Genomic DNA, 10,265 nt, shown 5'->3' on the forward strand with positions numbered 1-10,265 from the left:
ACAAACTGTGAGATCAGGACCCGAGCCGAAGTCAAGAGCCAGACGCTTAACTGACTGAGCCACCTAGGCGCCCCCCCCCCTTCCCCCACCCCTGCTTCTTAAAACTGATCCCAGTTTGGCACTGGAGACAGAACCTGCCTTCTTGGAGAAGGTTCTCCGGGAAACAGCATGACAGTTTCTCAGCTTTAAAGTAAGAGGCGCCTGGGTGGCTCAGTCAGTTGGGCGTCTGACTTTGGCTCAGGGACATGATGTCACGGTTTGTGAGTTCGAGACCCGCCTTGGGCTCTCTGCTGTCAGCGCAGAGCCTGTTTGGGATCCTCTGTCTCCCTCTCTCTCTGTACCTCCCCTGCTCTCTCTTGCTCTCTCTCAAAAAATAAACTAAAAAAAATAAAATAAAATAAGGAGGCTGTACCAGATGACCCCTAGACGGGGGGTGGGGTGGGGGGGTGGGGGGGGTGGTCATCTTTTCCAGCCAGGACATTCCATGATCTAAGGGTATTACTCCGGAAAAATGTTTTTTACATTTTCTTGCTTTCTGGCCCTACAGACCCGGTTCCTGGTTATATGACTTTCCAGTCCATCAGGACTGCATGGAAGGTGCCCTCACCCCAGCTGTCTGTACCCCTCATTCCCGGACGCCCTGTCCCCCAATCTCCTGGGCCTGGCACAAAGACACAGTGTTGGCCAACTCTGAAGAGTGCAGAGCCTCAGCTTCAGACAGCTGGACCGCACCTGCCTCCTGCGGGACGTGGGGGCTGCTGTTACACTTGCCACACCTCATTTGACATTGAATGCTGACACCCTTGGGCACCCAGGGTGGCTGCACACGGTCAGTGCCCTGTCACCCCCTCTCCCGTCTCACTAACATTTACACACTGTACGCATGTGACAGTCATCTGATCATGGCTGACCCTGCTTCCTGCTTGAACTGTTGGAATGAAACCTGCCTTCAGCTTTGCGGGATACGAATCACAATCGCCAAGAGCATGTGAATCCGTAACTGTTCTCGACACTCCTGTAATTGCTGTTGGGCAAGATGCAAAACTTTCCTGCTCTTACCTAGTCAACGTTAACTGCACTCCTCCTGTACGACCGAGATCGATCTCTCTCTCTCTCTCTCTCTCTCTCTCTCTCTCTCTCCCCGCTTGGGCAACTGCGTGTTTCCCCTCTAAGAAGGCATGCATTTGCCTTCCTGTCCTCTCCGTCAGCAGGACGGCTGTGGTAGCCTGAAGACGCGTCCCTTTGTAGACTGACAGCCCCGACTCCTCGCCCCTGCCACCGAGTCCTAAGAGCCTCCCCGGGGCGGAGCGCGGTGCGAGCACCTTGCCAGCGTCAGCCCCACAAGAGAGGTGCCATTGTCAGTCCCGATTTGCAGATGTGAAAACCGAGGAATTTCCCCCTACTCACGCAGCTAGCGAGCGATGGAGACGGCCTCAGGTGTCTCCTAGGACCCACGCTTTTGACGTTTTGCACCAAAGCAAGAAGCCTATCCCTCCGCTCTCCTCTTCCCCCCTCCCTCCTCCTACCTGCCCTCCCCACAATGCTCCTCGCTCATAGCCCAACACCGCCAAGGCCCTTGGACTTGAAGGTTGAGATAGGAGACTCCGTCTGGCAGGTAGAAATGGTGAGGGGGGACCCGGCCTCAGGGACCCCCCCCTCCAGGGAGGCCCCTTCCCAATATTAGAACTTCCATCCTGGAGGGGAGTGACACTCCCCTTTACTCTGTCTAGCGCTCTCATGTGGATCCAGCTCTCCCCTCCATACCGCCTGGCTCCAGGTGTGCAAGTGATGGTAAGGCTGTTCCAGGCTCTACCTTCAGACAGCTGCCCCCAGGAGCTACTTCCGGAGCCCCCCTCACAGCACCCTGGGAGGCAGAGCATCATACCCACTCGAAAGACGTGGAGACCGAAACTGTTCTAGACTTTGGGGGCCGGAAGTCCCCTTAGAGATCGCGTCATTGTATAAAGAAGGGACAGACCAACCTTGCACCCCCACCCCACCCCCGCCCTTCACAAAAACCAGGCGTGTCCATGTGCAGACGCCCATCCCCAGCTCCGCCAGCAACATGCAGCAAAGCTGGGGTCGCCCCCTCCCTTCTGCAGCCTTTGTCTCCCTGGAAAATTACTTGCGGGACAAGCAGGCCCCAGGCATTCTGGCTCAGAATGCTCTGTGCTCAGAGGGTCCCCTCACCGCCAGGGAATAAAAGCCTTTTGGCCACTCTGGGCTTGGAAGCAGCCACTGTGTTCCCGCAGCAACAATTTTAATTGTTCCTCTTGGAAACCTCCGAAGATCCCTTTGGGATGAATAAGCTGATCTGTTGAAACAATCATTCCTCCGTGCTCTTCTCATTGGCTGCAAATAGATGGCTCTTCTGGGTGCTTCTGGGTGAGACCTGAAGTCCGGCGGAGACATATCTATCCCTGTGAAGTGACATCTGCTGGGAATTATGTCAGATTCTAATAGCGTCTCACTGTGCTCTTCTCCCTTGTAGTTACTGGAGTTGAAAACTCCCCCTGGGAGCCTGAGACTCCTAGGATTTCCCGGCAGGAGGATGTCCTGGGCTGTGCCCATGTCATGGAGGGCCCAGTGCAGGGTAAAAGGTCTTCAGGACTGGGTGGGCCTTGTGACAGTTGGCCTGCTGTCCCCGGCCAGCTTTGGGAGGGCCAGATTGCCCTCGGGGTTGGGCCAGAGGGCTCAGATTGCTGTGAGACTCATTTCTCATTCATTCAATTGTTCGAATTCTCACTCCCGTAAGAAACCCTTAATTGGCCATCTGTCTTCCCCCAGGCACTGTGCTTGGTGACAGGAATGCAGGGATAACAAGAACCTGGGGCTCCTGGGTGGCTCAGTCGGTTAACCATCCGACTTCGGCTCAGGTCATGATCTCGCAGTCCATGAGTTCGAGCCCCGCGTCAGGCTCTGGGCCGACAGTGCAAAGACTGCTTGGGATTCTCTCTCTCCCTCTCTCTCCCTGCCGCTCCCCTCAAAATAAATAAGTGAATAAAAATAATTAAATAGTGGGGCTGCCGATAAAGAAAGAAGGCATCGGCCAGCGGATAGGAGGAGAAGGGCCCGCTGAAAGTCCAAGGGTGGGGAAGGTTTGCAAGGCTTGTACACAGGAGAGCAAAGCAGTGAGCTGAGGACGCTGAAGACTTGGGAAGAGAGAGGGGTGGTCTGGAGCCTCTGCAGGGGTGGAAGGAGCGAGATCTGGTAGAAGGTATAGGGTGTGGCCTCCCAGCAGGGGCCCCTGAGGTGAGCGAGGATAAGAGAGGAGGGGAACGGGAGTGAGCTCCCCGTGGCCTCTCATCCTCGGCCCTGAAGGGGCGAAGGGAACCGGCAGCTAGTGACGGGCCTGGGGTTGGAAGCAGACCTTGAGAGGGGCAGAGATCTGGAATAGTCCTAGAGGGTAAGAGAGAGGGGGCAGGTCACGGGAAGGGCAGAGGAGGGCTGGGGGGCCACCAGTGACATCTGAGGTTGGCCTCTGAGCCCTGGCTGTGGCGCCAGGCCTCCCTGACATGAAATGTTTGCAGCCGCTGCTCCGTGCTCTGCACAGGGGTGGAGAAAGCAGCTGGTCCATGGCTGGGTTCAGGCAGCGGTGGAAGAGGGGGACGCCGGGCTGAGCAGACCCGGGAGTCCTGGGGCGGGACCGTCGTGCGTGTAACGTGACGAAGCCCGGTGCCTGACACACAGCAAGTGCTCAGGAAACACGGGCGGGGCGGTGATGGCTCGTAATCACGCTGTTGCCTGTGTCTTTTTATCCGTCTCCTCCATCTGTCTCTGAGACCCGGCCATTCGCTGCCCTCAGAGCCGGCACAAGCCAGGCTGGTGTGCACCAGACGGACATGGAGCGGGTGTGGGATGCCAGGTGACCCAGAGACTGTCTCTGAGAGGAAGAGATGTGCAGAGAGGAGTCCCAAACCCTATCCCTGACACCCACAAGGCAGGCAGGGGCCAGACTGTGATCGGCTGACAGAATTTGTCCCCACGCTCTTGGAACACCAGTGCAGAGACCTTCCAGTGGGAGCAGAGAGCAGAGCGACCCTTCTGACCTCAGCCCCGCACCTGCCTCTGTGCTGGGCAGATTTACCTGGGTCGCTCGTCAGGGCAGACCCGGCCTCAGGAGATATACGGCCACACCTCGGTGTGAGCAGTGGGTCCCCAGCAGCAGATGTCCCTCCGCTGCTCACACGTGGTGGCAGTTATGCGCCTGGGCTCAGTCATTCCCGCTGCCCCCACAGGGTCCCCGGCCCACACGCTCTGTGGACCCCACACCTGCACGTGCCCTTCTGCCTCTGCTTATGTTTTCAAAGTTCTCTCGGACATTCGAGTCCCGCAAAAAGCAGCTTGATTCAATACTCACCACGTCCTGCCATGCAAGTCTGTCCCTCTCAGAGGCACAAGTCTGTCTCTGCTTCTCCGTACCTCCCTCTCTTCTCTCCCCACCCTCCACCAACAATATGTCAGGACAATCTGTCCCCTCACCGAGAGATCATCGAGAGACATCAAGCAATATTTCGACACAAGTAACCAGATTATCTGGCTCCCTTGCCTGTCTCAACACTTGTCCAAAAGCTCTGCATTCATTCTGTTCAACAAGGTCCCGTACCAATGGGCATTTTGTCTTTGCAGAAGGATGTGGCTGAGGGCAGGGGCCACACAGGCAGGCAGGGCTGCAGAAGGCGTGGCTGTGTATCGTGGCCTTTCCGCTCTCTGCCTCAGTTTCTTCCACCGGATCGTGACGGGCTTGGAAGTGGTCCCTGCTGTCGACTCTGCTGAGACCTGACGCAAGTCACGCAAACAAAGAGGAGCAGACGCCGTGCACAAATGACGTCATGAGCTCTGGAGTCAGGCGCTCCTAATTCCAGTCCCTGCCAGCTTGGTCCCTCAGTGGCTTCGTCTTGGGCAAACCATCTGGGTTCTCTGCACCTCCGTTTCCTTAGCCATGAATTGGGTACGATCACAGTACTTAGTGAACGGAAGCGACCAAAGCTCTTCACGCTGTTGTTAGTGAGTGAGACGTGAGATGGCTTTTCCTGGAGACGAGGGCAACGATGGAAACCTCCGTCCCTGAGTTTCACCTGTTGCCAGATTCCCCACCCGATGTGGACACAGAGTTAGACCGGACCACGGGGATTATCTGTGCAACCCCTTTGTTTTATAGCCGGGGAAACTGAGGCTCAGGGATCACGCATCCAAGTAAGGGCAGGGGGTACTCTGCCTCAACCCCAGTCCCGGTCTCTGCATCACCTCCAGCTGCCAGGCTCCTCCTTGCTGCCCCGGGGGCGTCCCTTTCCCTTCCCAGACCGATTCAGTAGCCCTAGCCCTCAACTCTGGCCTGGCCCAAAGAACGCTGATTCTGAGCCTTTACCGTTAGGTTCAAATAACCCCAGAAGCGCCCCAAGCACTTTCTGGGGCTGTGTGTCTGTTCTCTCTTCCCCATGATAAACAGGTTCAGAGTCATTAGTCTCTGGTCACAAGGAAACTGAGGCCCAGAGGGGCGGGACCTGCTCGAGGCCACACAGGGCTCCCTCCCACTTGTCCCTGCAGCATGATCGCACCTGCCAAGCCACCGTGAGCTTTTGAGACTCCGTTTCCCAGGGGGGCCATGAAGTCAGGTTCACCTGTGCCTCACCCACACTCTAGCCCCGACTGTGGAGGCATCACAGGGTTTCTCTATGGCTCCCCAGCTTCCTCCTTCTGATCACTTAAAATAAAAAGCTTCACCGTTTTCAAGTGGTTCATTCTTGCTGCAAAAAATGACACCAAAATACAAAGAATCTAACATCCCTACAAGACACCCAAATAACACCGTTAACCCGGTCAGGAATATTCCATGCCTGGCGCTTCGCCGCACTAGTCCCCGTCCCTGACCCATTTCCACCCGCTCCGTCCTGCTCTGTGCCTGGAGGAAACCCACCCGCATGCGCTGCACTGGGGGGGTTCCTGGTAGACGGGCTTTCTGGGTCTGGGACCAGCGGGAGGCCCCCAGGAGCCCGGGCGGGGGGAGGAGAGGGAGGTCAGGGTCTCTCCTCCCTGCTCCGGCCACAGCCTGAGTGCCCGCGCCCTCCCTGCGGCCACCGCTCCCGGGGCGGCCCCTCCACGGCCCCAGCGCTCACGGGGCTCCAGGAACAGTGCTCCCTGTCCTCGTCCCCTCATCCGCGGGTGCTGACAGCTGCCCGGTGCCGCCACTCTTGGGGTGCCTGCCCTCCCCGCTTGCTCCCTTCACCCCGCCGTCACCTCCACAAGCGGCCCCGACATGAAAGCCTCTGTGTTTGAACCGCCCAGAGCGAATGCACTTCCCGCCGGGGGCTCTGACTGCTACATCAGCCCTCAGCATAAATATCCATCACTGTGGTTTATCCAGATGAGATCCTGCTACCCCTCTTCCCGTGGTAAGAAATATTGATGTTCACCACCATTTTTTATGATAATTAAATGCGTTGACTCATAGGGGCGCCTGGGTGGCTCAGGGAGCTGAGCGTCCGACTTCGGCTCAGGTCGTGATCTCACAGTTCGTGGGTTCGAGCCTCACACCGGGCCCCACGCTGTCGGTGCACAGCCTGCTTCAGACCCTCTGTCCCCCTCTCTCTTCCCCTCCCCCCACCCGTGCACACGCTCTCTCGCTCGCTCTCAATAAGTAAAGATTTTTTTTTATAAACATGTTGACTCGTATAAGGCACTTACAGAGAGCCGGAGGGTGCTGAGTAGCCCCTCCAGGACCACGAGAACTGAGTTTGGAGGACAGAGCGTTCCCCAGGAAAAGCCAAGATTCTGTTAGTGCAGAAGTGGAGTAGAGGTCACAGGCACCAGCGGTAAATATCATTAAAGGCGAGGACAGCTGCACTGGGTTTTGACGGATGGAGAAAGGTTGGCCAGATGGAGAAGCGTTTGAACGTTCCTAGCAGAGGGAAGGGAATGGTGCAAAGCCAGTTAGCGGGAAGGGACTCGGAGTAAACTGTTCAGTATCATCCTCAGTGCAAGCCCGTGAGATCAGCTGAATTATTGCCCCCGTGTTTCAGAGGGGGACACTGAGGCTCACGGAGGTGAAACTTCGCATCCACCTTATACGGTAAGTGGCCGAGCCAGGGTTTGAAGCCCAGGCTGTGTCCTTTCCCAGCCTTGCTTCTTCTTCTGCCCCACCTGCCTCTGTCATTGTCACCAGTGGGGCTGATGATTCTCCGCCTGACTGAGGCCACGTGAGGGACTCAGGCCTGTCTGTAACCTGGCCATGCGTGCTCTCCCGTGAGCCCCCGATGCAACTTGTTAATTAATTTTCCTGCCACAGACCATCGGGCCCCTGGTTGTCCCCTGGCCTGGCAGGGCTGCGCTGTGATGACTTATCCCAGGTCCCCGAATCTCCTATTCTGTGGCCTGGACTGGAGGATGAGACGGGCCTGGGCTTTCAGCAGGATAGGATCTGGTGACCACTGCCTCAAGGCCAGGCCAAGTTCCTACCTACCCCCAGGTGAGTCCTGCTCTCCCTCCATCCCTTCCCCTGCTCACCGCCCTCTGCCTGGACCCCTCTGACCGCAGGAAAGGGCGTCACGGCAGCATCCTCCTCAGTTCTGTGTCCCAGCGCCTGCAGCACACGGCCCAGAGAATGAAGGAATCGCTGAATGAACATCCCTTCCGGGGCGCTGATATCCGGGCTCTCTGCCTCAACGGGACTTGCAGGCACTCGGGCCCCACAGCGGAGCCCCTGAGTCCTGGGTGCAAGTGTCAGCACTAAGTGACGCCCTGAGAAGGCTGCCCCCCCGCCCCGAGGGCCAGAACCGACCCCAACTGCCCACTTGGCCTTGGCCGCTGCTTGGGCTCCACCTGCAGGAGGGACTGCCCCCCTCTCCTCACTCTCAGCCCCACCCTCCCCCTCACCTGGGGCCCCAGCCTTAGGAGAGAAGCTGTCCCCAACATCTCTGTCCTCGCCTCCTAGGTGGGCTGGGGTCCTACCTTCTGCTGCCAGACCTCCCAGACAGGGCCCATTTGCCCCTTACCCTCCACTCCTCGCCATACCCATTCTGAAAAAGTTACCGAAGAGCCAGAACTCCATCTTTTGCTCCTTCCAACCCCAAAGGGTCCATGTCGTTTGAGAGGTCATTCACAGCCACATAGCTCACTGAGGCAAGGAAGCGGCTGGGGGGTCACCCACCACGTAACGCTATTACAAGGCCCTCGACCTTATTCCCTCAGCCGTACCTTTCGTTAGGCTCTTCTACGTGCTTGACTTAACGCAATGCTCCAAAAGCCTTGTCAGGGGCTGTTATTATCCCTATTTTATTCATGGGGAAACTAAGTCTCAGCACCCCCCTCTCAGGACCTAGCAGGAAGCCACAGAATGGATTTGGCTGGTACAAAAGTCAAGTCTCGATGTGCTCGTCCTTCGTCCAGTCGTCTCGGCTCTCTGCTCGGCGGCCACTGTCTGTGCGATGCCGGACCCGCAAGTCACGTGTCCCTGCCTCCCTTGACTGCCGGTTCCAGCCAGGTTCGGACGATGAGAGGTGCTGGCCCAGGACCGGGAAGGCAGAGGTAAGGAATCTGTTCCTGTCTCTCTCGTCCTTTCAGCAGCGGCCTGTGGCTCCAGCAGGAGCGGGGACTCGGGGATCTCCGCGGCCGTGGCGCTCAGCTCCACCGGAGGCCACAGCAGGTGCAGGGTTCGTCCCGGGTTCCCCAGCCCCGGGCGGCAGCGTGCCGAGTCCCTAAGCCCTGGGGGCCCTTCCCTTCCCTTCCTGCTCCGTCGGCCCCGACAACCCTTCACGACCCGTGTCTCTGCGGACCGTCCTCTCTGTGTGGGCTGGTTGGAGATTCCGGTTTCCTGAAGGGACCTTGAATGGTGTACCAGTGAGCACTGGGGGTGTTTCTGAGAAATACACCCTCAGAGTTGGGACTCGGGGCTGGGCCCTCGGACTGATGAGGCTTGGACACAGGTGATGACTTCATTGCCAGGCCAATGAGACACCGGTGGTCAATGGCACGCAGTGGCTTCGTAACCACCTAAATTATCACCTGTGACGGGGGGCCACTGCACTTGACCGTCGGTACTGACCCCGGTGACCAGAAGGGCGGGGCGTGATGGCCGCCTCTGACTGAGCTGCGGCGGGTACAGAAAGAAAATGACACACTTGGGGCTTACCCTCCATTCAAAGCCAAGCAAGAGAACCAGAGATGGCCTGTGACGGCTCTAAAGAAACGTCTTACCTTGTGCGGTCACAGAAAGACACAGCTGGAAATCAAGGCCGAAAGGTAACCCCGTGGTTTGCACAACGACGGCGTAAGTCACCCTGGAAACCTTGCCAAGTCTCGCTGAGATGAGGTAACGCGTGACACGCGCTCAGTTCTGTGCCTGGCTGGCCGACTGCTCTGCGAGGTCATCTGATCTGTGCTGGAGGACTTAGGGGTGTGACAGCCGGGGGTCATGTGGGAGGTGGGGGGCGGGGACGTCGGTGGTCAGAACTGCAGACAGGATGTCAAGGGAATTGAGGGCTGACTTTGCTCTGATTTCATCCCCCAGGGGACAGACAGGCCCTACCCCAGCCTGTCTTTCCATAGGGTCCGTCTTTCTACCTTGGACCTGTCAGGACACGGACTGGGATCACGCCTCTTCGAGTGACTCATGTTTCCACGTGTCACCAAGCCCCCACCCAGTGGCCCGGGCCCAAGGTCTCCATTATGTCACCCACCACCCTCTCTCGGCACCTTCCCCCCACCCGCATCTAAGCGACCACCAGGTCTCTGACGGGAAGCTTCTTCACCTCAATGTTCCCACAGCGGTGCAGGGAACCCTCACATCCAGCCTCGACTGACACGAGAGCCTCCTCGCTGGTCCAGGCTCCACCTGCTGCCCAGCCCCCCCACTCTCCCCCCACCTGCCCCTCACCCCACCCCCTAACCACCTGCTGCCCAGCCCATCCTCCCTACCCCCTGCCCCCCAGTCCACCCTCCACATAGCACCATTATGATTTTTCTAAAATGCATATGCCCACCTCACCATACAAATGACCACCCAGAATGACACGGCCCATTTGCCCATCTACCTCCTCGCTCGCCCCTGCAGCCCCAGAAGTCGGCTTCAGGCCTGTCCCGGTCAGGGGCTCCAGTGCACCGGGGGCGGGGGTGTGTGTGTGTGTGTGTGGAGAACATCAGGCTGTCGGAGGACAGGGGCACAACGTGTTCCAGAAGTTACACTGTGCATCTGACGCCACTCATCACTCATCATTGCCTCCATCTGTGCAGCAGTGGCCAGGATCTCCTCTTCCTCACCTTTGGGGAGT

The 10,265-nt window shown here is 58.0% G+C and overlaps 1 long non-coding RNA gene across 1 annotated transcript; it reads right to left on the minus strand.

The window, feature by feature from the left end:
* Positions 1–8,242: 8,242 nt before the first annotated feature.
* On the minus strand, positions 8,243–9,836 carry LOC131493606 (uncharacterized). The gene is made up of 2 exons (XR_009252781.1): positions 9,193–9,836; positions 8,243–9,085 (listed from the first exon to the last, which is right to left on the minus strand). It is a non-coding gene; the product is annotated as an uncharacterized LOC131493606 (long non-coding RNA).
* Between the last annotated feature and the right edge of the window lie 429 nt (positions 9,837–10,265).

Source organism: Neofelis nebulosa, chromosome 2 (assembly GCF_028018385.1).
Source record: "Neofelis nebulosa isolate mNeoNeb1 chromosome 2, mNeoNeb1.pri, whole genome shotgun sequence".
NCBI classification, from domain to species: Eukaryota; Metazoa; Chordata; class Mammalia; order Carnivora; family Felidae; genus Neofelis; species Neofelis nebulosa.